The sequence below is a fragment of the Silene latifolia genome, chromosome 2 (genome assembly GCF_048544455.1).
Source record: "Silene latifolia isolate original U9 population chromosome 2, ASM4854445v1, whole genome shotgun sequence".
Taxonomy (NCBI): Eukaryota; Viridiplantae; Streptophyta; class Magnoliopsida; order Caryophyllales; family Caryophyllaceae; genus Silene; species Silene latifolia.
In genome coordinates, this window is record NC_133527.1 from 113,749,334 (window position 1) to 113,759,615 (window position 10,282).

The following is a 10,282-nucleotide window of genomic DNA, read 5'->3' on the forward strand; positions in this document are numbered from 1 at the left end:
TTTCGCACACACAAAAAGCAATAAAATTGTCTTAACAAAGCAAATAAAGAGAAGTTCGTAACGAGATTGATCAACTAATAGTTGATCAAGAAGGACCACGGTATGGCCCACTTCGTCGGCTTCTGGCTACTAGAGGTAGCCTCAATGGTGCTCATCTTATCAGTTGCACCCTTCTTAGCTTCAACAGTCGGAGGGCTCAACGGATCAACTTTGTCAGCTCCCAAATCAAAGGCTCCCTTGGGTTCAACGGAATCCAAGTCAGACCGTCTCACCTTGGTTGGCTCATCTTCCACTTCCTCATCAGTCCCATAGCTTAGGCATCCAAGGCCTCCTCTTTGAATGATAGGCTTCTTTACACCGGGCACGACTTGTAGCACTTCCTTCCCAAACCAGCTCTGCATTATCTAAAACAACAGATTCTTCCTCCTTCTTGCTCCCAATCGGGGCGGAGGGGTTAACACAAAGAAGAGTGATAGAGACAGGCAATTCAGGAAGCATAAAGTACGATTTCTTTTCGAAACCGTGTTACAAGTAACAGCCACATGGGATCCTTTTTTAGCAGGTTGGGCAAAAATGATAGAATGTTTCCCAACTTTGAAGGTCAAAGTTCCAGAGCCTACGTCAATAACTGCACCAGCAGTGTGCAGAAATGGCCTTCCTAGGATGATAGGTATATGGGCATCCTCAGGCATGTCAAGGACAACAAAGTCAACAGGGAAGAAAAACTTCCCTATTTGGACGGGTATGTTCTCTAGGACTCCTATAGGCTCGACCGCGAGATCGGTCACCATCCGAATCTGTCATGTACGTGATAGCAAATCCGGGTCAACTTGAGTTTCCTAGCTAAACTCAAGGGCATGACACTTATACTAGCCCCTAGGTCACATAATGCCTTCTCAATTGAGAAGGTACCTATTTTGCAAGGGACAGAAAAGCTACCCGGGTCCTCCAACTTATGGGGCGCAGTGTGAGACAGATAGGAGCAAGACTCCTTGGTGAGTGCGATAGTGTGCACTGTTTCAAGTGACCGCTTTTTGGACAACAGTTGTTTCATAAATTTAGTATAAGCGGGCACTTGGTTAACTAACTCAAGGAAGGGGACTTGTACATTCAGACTACGGATAACTTTCTCAAACTTACTGAAAGATACCTGTTCCTTCGTCGGCACGAGTCTCTCCGGATATGGGGCTGTAAGGAGTACCTTGGCTCTCTCCTCCAATTCACGCGCGCCGGCGTCCTTGGACTTAGGCTGGAAGTCCGTCACCTTCTCTTTGTTGAAGTTAGACCCCTCCTCAGACCGTCTCAAATGAGAACCATTAACCGTCATTGGGTCGAACTTCGGAACTGGGACTGACCCATCAGCACTCGGGTCTGCCCCCAAAATTTTCGGGACTGTGGTTCCCCGAAACAAGTGGTCTCGCAGATTATTTGGCATTAAAGGACGAAATTCTTGAAGATCGCGGCGATCTCGGTCGATCGACCACTGTCCTCGATCGATCGACGATATGTACGATTCGAAGCTCCTCAGAACCCGTGCTTGATCGATCGACTAGGTATATCAGTCGATCGACTGAAATACCTGGCAGACGTCTTTTTCTTTGATTTGTTCGTTGAAGCTTTCTCTTGACTTGTTTCCGGCTCATCTTTTTCAACAGCGTCCTCGACCATGGCAGGACCATCAAGGGTGGACCCGCTCCTCAAAGTGATGGCATTTAGGGTCTCCTTTTGTTCGGGTTGAGTGGGTAAGTGTCCGGGAGCTCGAGTGTTACTTTTACTAGCCAGTTGAGCAATTTGGCTCTCTAGTAACTTCATCCCGGCTTCTCTTGCTTGGGACTCCTTCAGCAACAGATTCTTAAGCTCGGAAAATTCAGAATTCTGTGTTTGTTGTTGCTGCGGCACATAAGGAGGTTTCTGATATTGCTGTTGCTTTTGATGCGGTGGTATATAAGGTTGTTGCTGCGGTGGAGCTTGAGTTGGGTTAAGGACATTTTGGCTCCTCCAACTCAAGTTCGGATGGGTGTTCGGCTCATAGTAGGTGTTGGTCCGCCTATAGTGTTGAAAGGCGACACATGATTCGAAGGGACTAGGGCGATTTTTCGAGACATGGCCCTCACCTCCGCACCTTTCACGGCACGAAAGGACCGTCGACACAAAGATTAACTTGGTACATCCCACCTTTAGAAACTCCTCCTAGCTCATACTTGTCAAATCTCGCAGTGAGAGCCTCAAGTGCAGCAACAGAGGAAGATTCAGCAGCTCTCCTCTGGTTCCCTCTAGAATTCCCATACTCGGCCTTGTGGGTAGCTAGATCGTCAATGATCTTCCACCCCTTGGTTGCTCCCAAATTTTCAAATAATCTTCCATTGGGTCGAGATCCAAAATGGCCCTCTGATCGTCGTACAACCCATTGTAGAAATGGTTGCACAAGCTCCACTTTTCGAACCCATGGTGCGGGATGGTTCGCACCAACTTCTTGAATCGGACACATGCCTCGTGGAAATTCTCATCTGGCCCTTGTTTAAAGCCCGTGATTTGAGCTCTAATAGCGATCGTCCTTGAAGCAGAGAAGTACTTCTTGTAGAACGCCTGTGCCAATGTATTCCAATCGGTGATCCCCCGAATGGCTCGGTCCAGGATCTCTATACCACTCCCTTGCAACATCACGAAGGGAGAAGATGAACATGGTCTCCTTGATTTGATCCTGGGTCACGCCACTGGTGGGGGTATGGAACAATGATGAGTCAATAAAGGTCTCCATGTGCTTGGCTACATCTTCATTTGCAGCTCCCCCAAACTGGTTTCTCTCGACCATAGTAATGTACGCAGGCTTTGGTTCGAATTTCCTGGTATCTCCTGGTAACTCGAACCCCTTGTATAAATTGTCGGCTGTCGGCTCAGAATAACTAGCTATACTTGCTTCCTCGGCCATGACTGGAATTTCCGGAGAAGTAACTGTCTCGGCTGAAGAAGTGGAAACGGGCGAAGATGGCGGATTATCTTCGAACAGTTCGTTCTCGTAGTAGCTTGACAGAGTACTCGCTCTTCCTCTCGTCGGTAATACTCTTTGTGTTCGCCTCAACTCGCGCAAGGATCTTTCAAGCTCAGGGTTCAACGGTACTAATTCTCCACCCTGTGACCTGCGCATAAGAAGAAACTACAAAAAGAATATAAGAAAAGTTTAAGGAACAGATGTCCCTTAAACTAAGAAAGACCAAAAATAAAAACAACTAAAATCAGGACTATTGCCTCCCCGGCAACGGCGCCAAAATTTGATACCCGTCGTTGTGAGTACCAAAGATAAAATTTATAATCTCCTATTAAGACTAACCTAGGCTAGTGGTAACAGGGTCGAACCACAAGGAGGCAGTTGTAAATTTTAGTTGATTTATGTTCAGTCTGAGGTAACTATTGTGGGGGTTGAATTGAATTGGTCTACAGCTAAAAGTGAACAAAGGTAATAAACTAAATAAATGATTTAAACAGATAAAAGAAGGGTACTAGGATGGTTGGGTCATTATAGCTTCGGCGACAGCAAACTAAGTCGGTCTGAATCAAACACAGGTAAGGCGGGAAATAAAGAGGTCCTCTCGGTCCACTCTTAACAAATAGCATCTTTCGATCTCGCTATAGGTCCCTAATGTCACTAATACTGACTCTCGTCCTGAAAAGTGACTAACGGTCTAAACTATACTTATCTCTCGATCTTAGCACAGTCTAGTCGATTTAATTGATGGTCTATAACTTCCCCTATCTTTCGATCTAATGGGTCGGTCACAAAATAGGTATCTAACTGGTCGCATGCATTCGATTCGTTAAATACAAGATTAAATTCAATTAAAACGAAGGAAACCCTACGAGGTCAGTCGATCGACCGACAATGTCAGTCGATCGACCAACACCCGAGACAAACCGTGTCAAATCTATTGCCGCCTATGCCATAAATCGCCTACATCCTAGCACTAAAGAATTAGCTACTCATACTAAGGGTAAAAACAACAATTAAACTAATAATGATTACTGAATTCATGCTTAAAGTAGATAGCAAATAGCGATAATGCGATAATTGGCTTTAGGGGTACTAACTAGCAAATCTATACTAATAACGAAAGTAAAACAATAAACGGAAATTAGGGCAGAAGGAATACCGAGATTCAGAGGAAAGATTAAGAACAAGAACAGAAAATCCAATGCTAAACCGATGTTCCAAACCCTAACTACTCGAATGAATAAAACTGAAAGTTACTGTATGAAATTGTGATAAAACTTGGATCTAAAACTGAGGTAAAAAACTTGATCATAAACTGAATGTTTTATGTTACGTTATATAGCAAATAACATAACATCTTATTTCCTATACCTAGCATCATGGGCTTGCGCTTTCTCGGTCTTCTAATTCTCGTCTGGAATAGAAATCTGGTCGATCGACTGATAAGGCTAGTCGATCGACTGCTCCTCAGCAAACAGTAGCTTCTGGAACCCGAACATTGGTCGATCGACTGAGGATTATGGTCGATCGACTAATGGAGCTGCTACTTGACTTCTTTTAACTCGTGGACTTGTCTTTTGGGCCTTGGATTGCGCACCAAGCTCGTTCCTTAAGCAATTCCTTACGTCATTTGCAATGCAGATTACTCGGGGGCGGATTTAGTTTGATTTCCCGTTGAATTTTCCACATTTCTGCAATAATGTACAAAATACGGAAGTAGACGGAAATAGGGAGAAATGTAGCATAAACTACAAGAATGAGCTCTGAAATGCGTGTAAAATGGGATGTAAAACATCATATAAAAGACACGCATCAAAAAGGTTTCACCCAAGTTCGTGGTTTACACTATGACGAAACCTTCGCTCCAGTCGCTATGCTTTGGTCCATTAGGATAATCTTAGCGGTTGCCGCATTTCATGATTATGAGATTTGGCAAATGGATGTCAAAACCGCCTTCTTGAATGGGATTCTAGAAGAGGAAGTGTACATGACACAACCTGAAGGTTTTGTGGATACATCTAACCCTAAAAAGGTGTGTAAGCTCAAGAAGTCCATCTATGGTCTTAAGCAAGCATCTAGGAGTTGGAATCATCGCTTTGATCATGTTATCAAACAATACGGTTTAGCTAGAGGTGTTGAAGAACCGTGTTTATACATGAAGTTTAGTGGGAGTAAGGTTGCATTCCTTGTCCTATATGTGGATGACATATTGCTCATCGAGAATGATATTCCATCGCTCACTTCAGTTAAGGAGTGGCTAGGGAAACACTTCCAGATGAAGGACTTGGGAGAGGCACAACGAACCTTGGGTATCCGGATCTATAGGGATAGGTCCAAGAGGATACTAGCATTGAGTCAAGAAGCTTATGTTAACAAAGTTCTTGACCGGTTCAATGTGAAAGACTCCAAGAAAGGATTTTTACCTATGGGCCAAGGGATCCCTTTGAGCAAGTCACAGTCTCCCTCTACCCCTAAGGAAATTGAACACATGAAGACCGTCCCATATGCTTCCGTTGTTGGGTCTATCATGTATGCTATGATTTGCACTCGTCCCGACGTTGCGTATGCCTTGAGCATGACAAGTCGTTATCAAGCCAAGCCTGGTGAGAGTCACTAGATAACCGTAAACAACATCCTTAAGTACTTGAGAAGGACTAAGGATTCGTTCTTAGTGTTTGGAGGAGAAAATGAGTTCCGTGTAGGAGTTTACACGAACGCAAGTTTCCAAACCGATCGGGATGATATGAAATCCCAATCTGGCTATGTGTTTATGCTAAATGGAGGAGCAGTTTGCTGGAAGAGCTTCAAGCAAAGCGTTACCCGGATTCTACAACAGAGGCTGAGTACCTTGAAGCATCTGAGGCTGCAAAGGAAGCTGTTTGGATTAGGCAATTCATGGAGGGACTAGGAGTAGTCCATTCCGCCAAAGATCTGATCACTCTATATTGTGATAATAGTGGGGCTGTTTTTCAAGCCAAAGAGCCGAAGTCTAGTAACAAATCTAGACACATTGAAAGGAAATACCATGTAATTAGAGATTATGTGGAAAGGAAGGAAATTGACATTTATAAGGTTGGGACAGACTATAATGTAGCTAATCCTTTAACCAAGCCTTTATCAAAGGCTAAGCATGATGGTCATGTCGTCGTAATGGGATTGAGACGAGTACCAGATTTTCTTTAGATTATGGATATGTAATAATTAGATAGTGTATCTCTTTTTATATATATGATAATCGCATTCATTGTTTAAGCATTCATTTATGAATCTTTTATTTAGTGTGACTAAATTTTTAATACCTTGTTTATCTGAATAACTTGTAGAGACAATGTTGAATACTATTCAAGTGAATAAGATGAACATTGTATTTTGTCCCTAGTCACTTAATGAGGTGACGTCTCGGAGTGACTAGATTGTAAGTCGACTAATGGTTGTTCAACACCATGAGGTCATACGTGATGACTAGTCGATTACATAGGCAGAGTGTGTGACACTTTATCGGACAGTAACCATTTAGAGAGTCCCTAAGTTCTATTATAGGCGCCTGGTCGTGGCAGGGATCTCTAAGATGTTCCTATGAGTCGATTCTCTTGACTGGAGACTATTATCCAAGTCAATGCAGTTTCTGAGTGACTTTGGTTTTTGTCCTAGGTCGTACCGTGAAAGGAGGCCAGAGGGCATCTTCTGAGTCATGATGATCTGTATTGAGCAAAGATAGATAGGGCATACAGGAATTGTCCACCCACGTTGGGTAACCATATCTCAAGGCCACTCGAGGAGTTGTGACTATAAATGCGTGGCCACGCTCGGAAGTAATCTGTGGGAGATTTTTCCGGTCTTGTAGTCACACTCCCGATCGAGAAAACCACTCGCCATATGTTCATGTGCAAGTGCGACCTGAAAGACACCTTGTATTGAGTGGTAGATTAAAACGGACAAGAGAATTGGTAGCGCACACCTTGTGTCAGACAAGTGGGAGATTTTTGGAGTTAGTGTCCTCCACAATAGTGCATTTACATATTAAATCTCATTAAAGGAATATCATCAGGATATATATTATTTGATCCTCGTCAGTTGATTAACGTAAATCGATAACGGTTGGCTGACTAGAGTTTGACGTTATTATCGTGAGACGGCGGTGATCAACTGACCCCTATCGGTCACACCTAAAGGAACGAACCCCAATTGACAACTAATTAATTGTATGAGATACAATTTATTTAGTCCCTTGATTTATTGACTAATAGGTTAGTCGATTATTTTTAGAGAGAATTCGAGTTGCGAACTCGAGGCGCGGCTGTTATTATTTAATTATGCGATAATTGAATAATAAATTTTTGAGACGGGTTTTAGTAAATTAATTGTTAATTCACTAAAATTGTACTAATTGATTAATATGATTAATATTAGTACGTAAATAATATGTGTAGCGGTACGCGTATATTTACGAAGTGTTTTGGACAAAATTAATCGGGAAGCATTTAAACATAAAACGATGTTTAAAGTAAAATTACACGTATTTGTGCGACAAATATAAGAACCGATTTCAGCCCATAAATGGGTCACGGAAATCGTGTAATTGGGATAGTGTGTTACTTTAGACACAATGATTTCACTTACACAAATTTATCTTCCCATAAAACTTTTGTTCTTATCAAAACCATTTTCTATTGGACATAAAAAAGAAAGGGAAAAAGCACACTCCACCTCCCTCTATAGGAGCCGGCCTCCCCTCCCCCTTCACTCCATTCAATTGTTCATTTTTCTCATACTTTGAAAATTTTGCATGTGAAAATCATCTCTCCCTCTAAAAATAATAAAAACCATTTTTACTAAGAAGTTAGTAATCAAAGATAATTACTAAGAGTGTTAGTAATATTTACATATAATAAAGGGTATTTCTAGCATAATATCTAGTTAATATTTTTTAGGAATTTGGGTGTTGTTCTTGGGTGCTACTAGAAGGAGGTCTTCTCTTTGAAGATTTCGTTAAGGAGGATCTTCCATATTTTATTAGCACAAGAACAAACTATATAGGTGATCTAGTTTGTGCCCATATTACCATCTAAATCAATTTAAGGAAATTGTATTTCCTTAATGTTTATTTCTATGCTTTTATATTAGCATTCATGTTACATAGATCACTAAAATAACATATTATGAGATAATTTGTTTTTAATTAGAGAGTCTAATTAAGATCTATGATCTTTCATGAGTACCATTGAGCAAGTCCATGCCCTCCAGTCCTTCAAACAAGGTACTCCATATTCTAACTTCTTCCCTGAAAGGAGTCAGAGTGCTTATGCTCAAGCCCCGCCGCAAGGTACTTATGTTATTCCTCCTAATCGTGGTAATCAACCTTAAGGAGGTTATCAAAGGCCAAATCAAGGAGGTTTTCAACAAATGAAACCTCCTCCTCAAGCTCCAAGTAATGAAGTGTCGGAGTTAAAGGCTCTTTTACATCAAACTTTGATGATGCAACAAAAGCAAACGGCTCAAATCTCCGAAATCATGGCTCACAACAAGATGTTGGATACTCAAGTTGCTTAAATGGCGGCTCAAGATCCATCAAAACAGTCTGGCCTTCCTCCTCAAGGTAAACAAGCTCATGAGCAAGTTAAATCTATTGCTTTAAGGAGCGTTACTTCTTATGAAGGCCCAGACGTGCCCATTAATGAAGATGAGGTTCCCTATATACATCCTAAGGGATTGGGAAACCTCGAGTTGAGCGATGACGAGAAAGAAAATTGCAAAGATCAAACACGGGATTTGAAGAAAAGCGAAAAGAGGATGCAGAACATGGTTCCTCGATCGAGTAGGCACAGGCTCGATCGAGGCACTTCCTATGTTGATGATTTTTCGCCTATTTCCGCTACGGCATTGGATAAAAATAGGTTCCTCGATTGAGTGACTGCTGAGCTCGATCGAGGCACTTCTGTAACTGACGATAATGCTTCTAAACCGTCTCCTAATGCAAAAGAAGCCGAGCCAATCAAACTTCAACTACCTTTTCCCCAAAGATTACAGAAAACCAGACTTGAACAACAATTTGGGAGGTTTATGGAGGTAGTAAAGAATCTTCAAGTGACAGTGCCATTTACTGAATTGGTAACTCAAGTGTCGGCGTATGCTAAATTTTTGAGAGAGATCTTATCAAAGAAGCGGTCTTTTGATGAAGTCGAGACAGTAGCATTCACTCATGAATGTCACGCCGCATGATGTATCACTTTTATATATACTTTTATAGCTCCTTTCATACCATTTTATATACCGTTTTCGTGCTTTTATATTATTTATATGCCTTATTTTATTGAATTGTCGATATTGCCGCTATTTTATGTTTCAATGCAGAAATGACGGATTATGAGGATAATCAAGCTAAGATGAGCGTAGCGGAGATGGCATAGTAGAATACACGAAGCATGGCACGAGGAACGAGGTAGCATGAAGGCTAGAAGTGAAAGAAACGAAGAAGCAGTCTGTGAAGCTGGTTCCTCGATCGAGTCCCATGAGGCTCAATCGAGCAATCGTCCTCGATCGAGTCACCTCAGGCTCGATCGAGGAACCTCTCTGGCAGATTATTTTCCGGATTTTTCTAAAACAGTTATTTGTATTATAAATTAGAGACTCGTACGTTTTTATTAGGTTACGCTTTATTTTACTTTCATGCGGCTGAATACTCTCTCTAGCTGCAATCCTTCCTTGTTACGGTACTAATCTTTCTTCAACAATTAATCATTCAAGTTTATGTTATTCAATTATTGCTCTTATTTCATGTTCATAATCATGTCTTCAGTTATTACTATTGTTGTTATTTCTTTAGTCATGAGTAGCTAAATTCCTCATCTAGGATGAAGGGGATCTAGGTTAATTAGAAAGGGGAAATTGATTAATTGCTAGTGAAATCATTTAAGTTGTCGGTTGATTATTGTTCTTATTCTAGTTAATTAACTTAGGCCTGAGTTGTTAATAAGTGTAGTGAATTAATCCTTTCACCGACCGGGTTAGATTTAATATAGGCTGCGATAATCAAATAGATTGTATCTAATTATAGCGACCGCATGTTAGAATCGATCTAAAGGGTATAATATATTCGACCGATCTTATGACCTTAGACAGCTTGGTAGATCTAGCAATTGATTAATAGACCCCATATAATTGACCTAGTGAACCGGAAATCCTAGACTTTTAATATCATTGTTTAAACCTCTTTTTATTACTCGCAATTAGTTGGTTAGATAACAAACAAAACAAACCCCAGAAAACGGTTACCTTTAGAAAATTTAAATATTTACA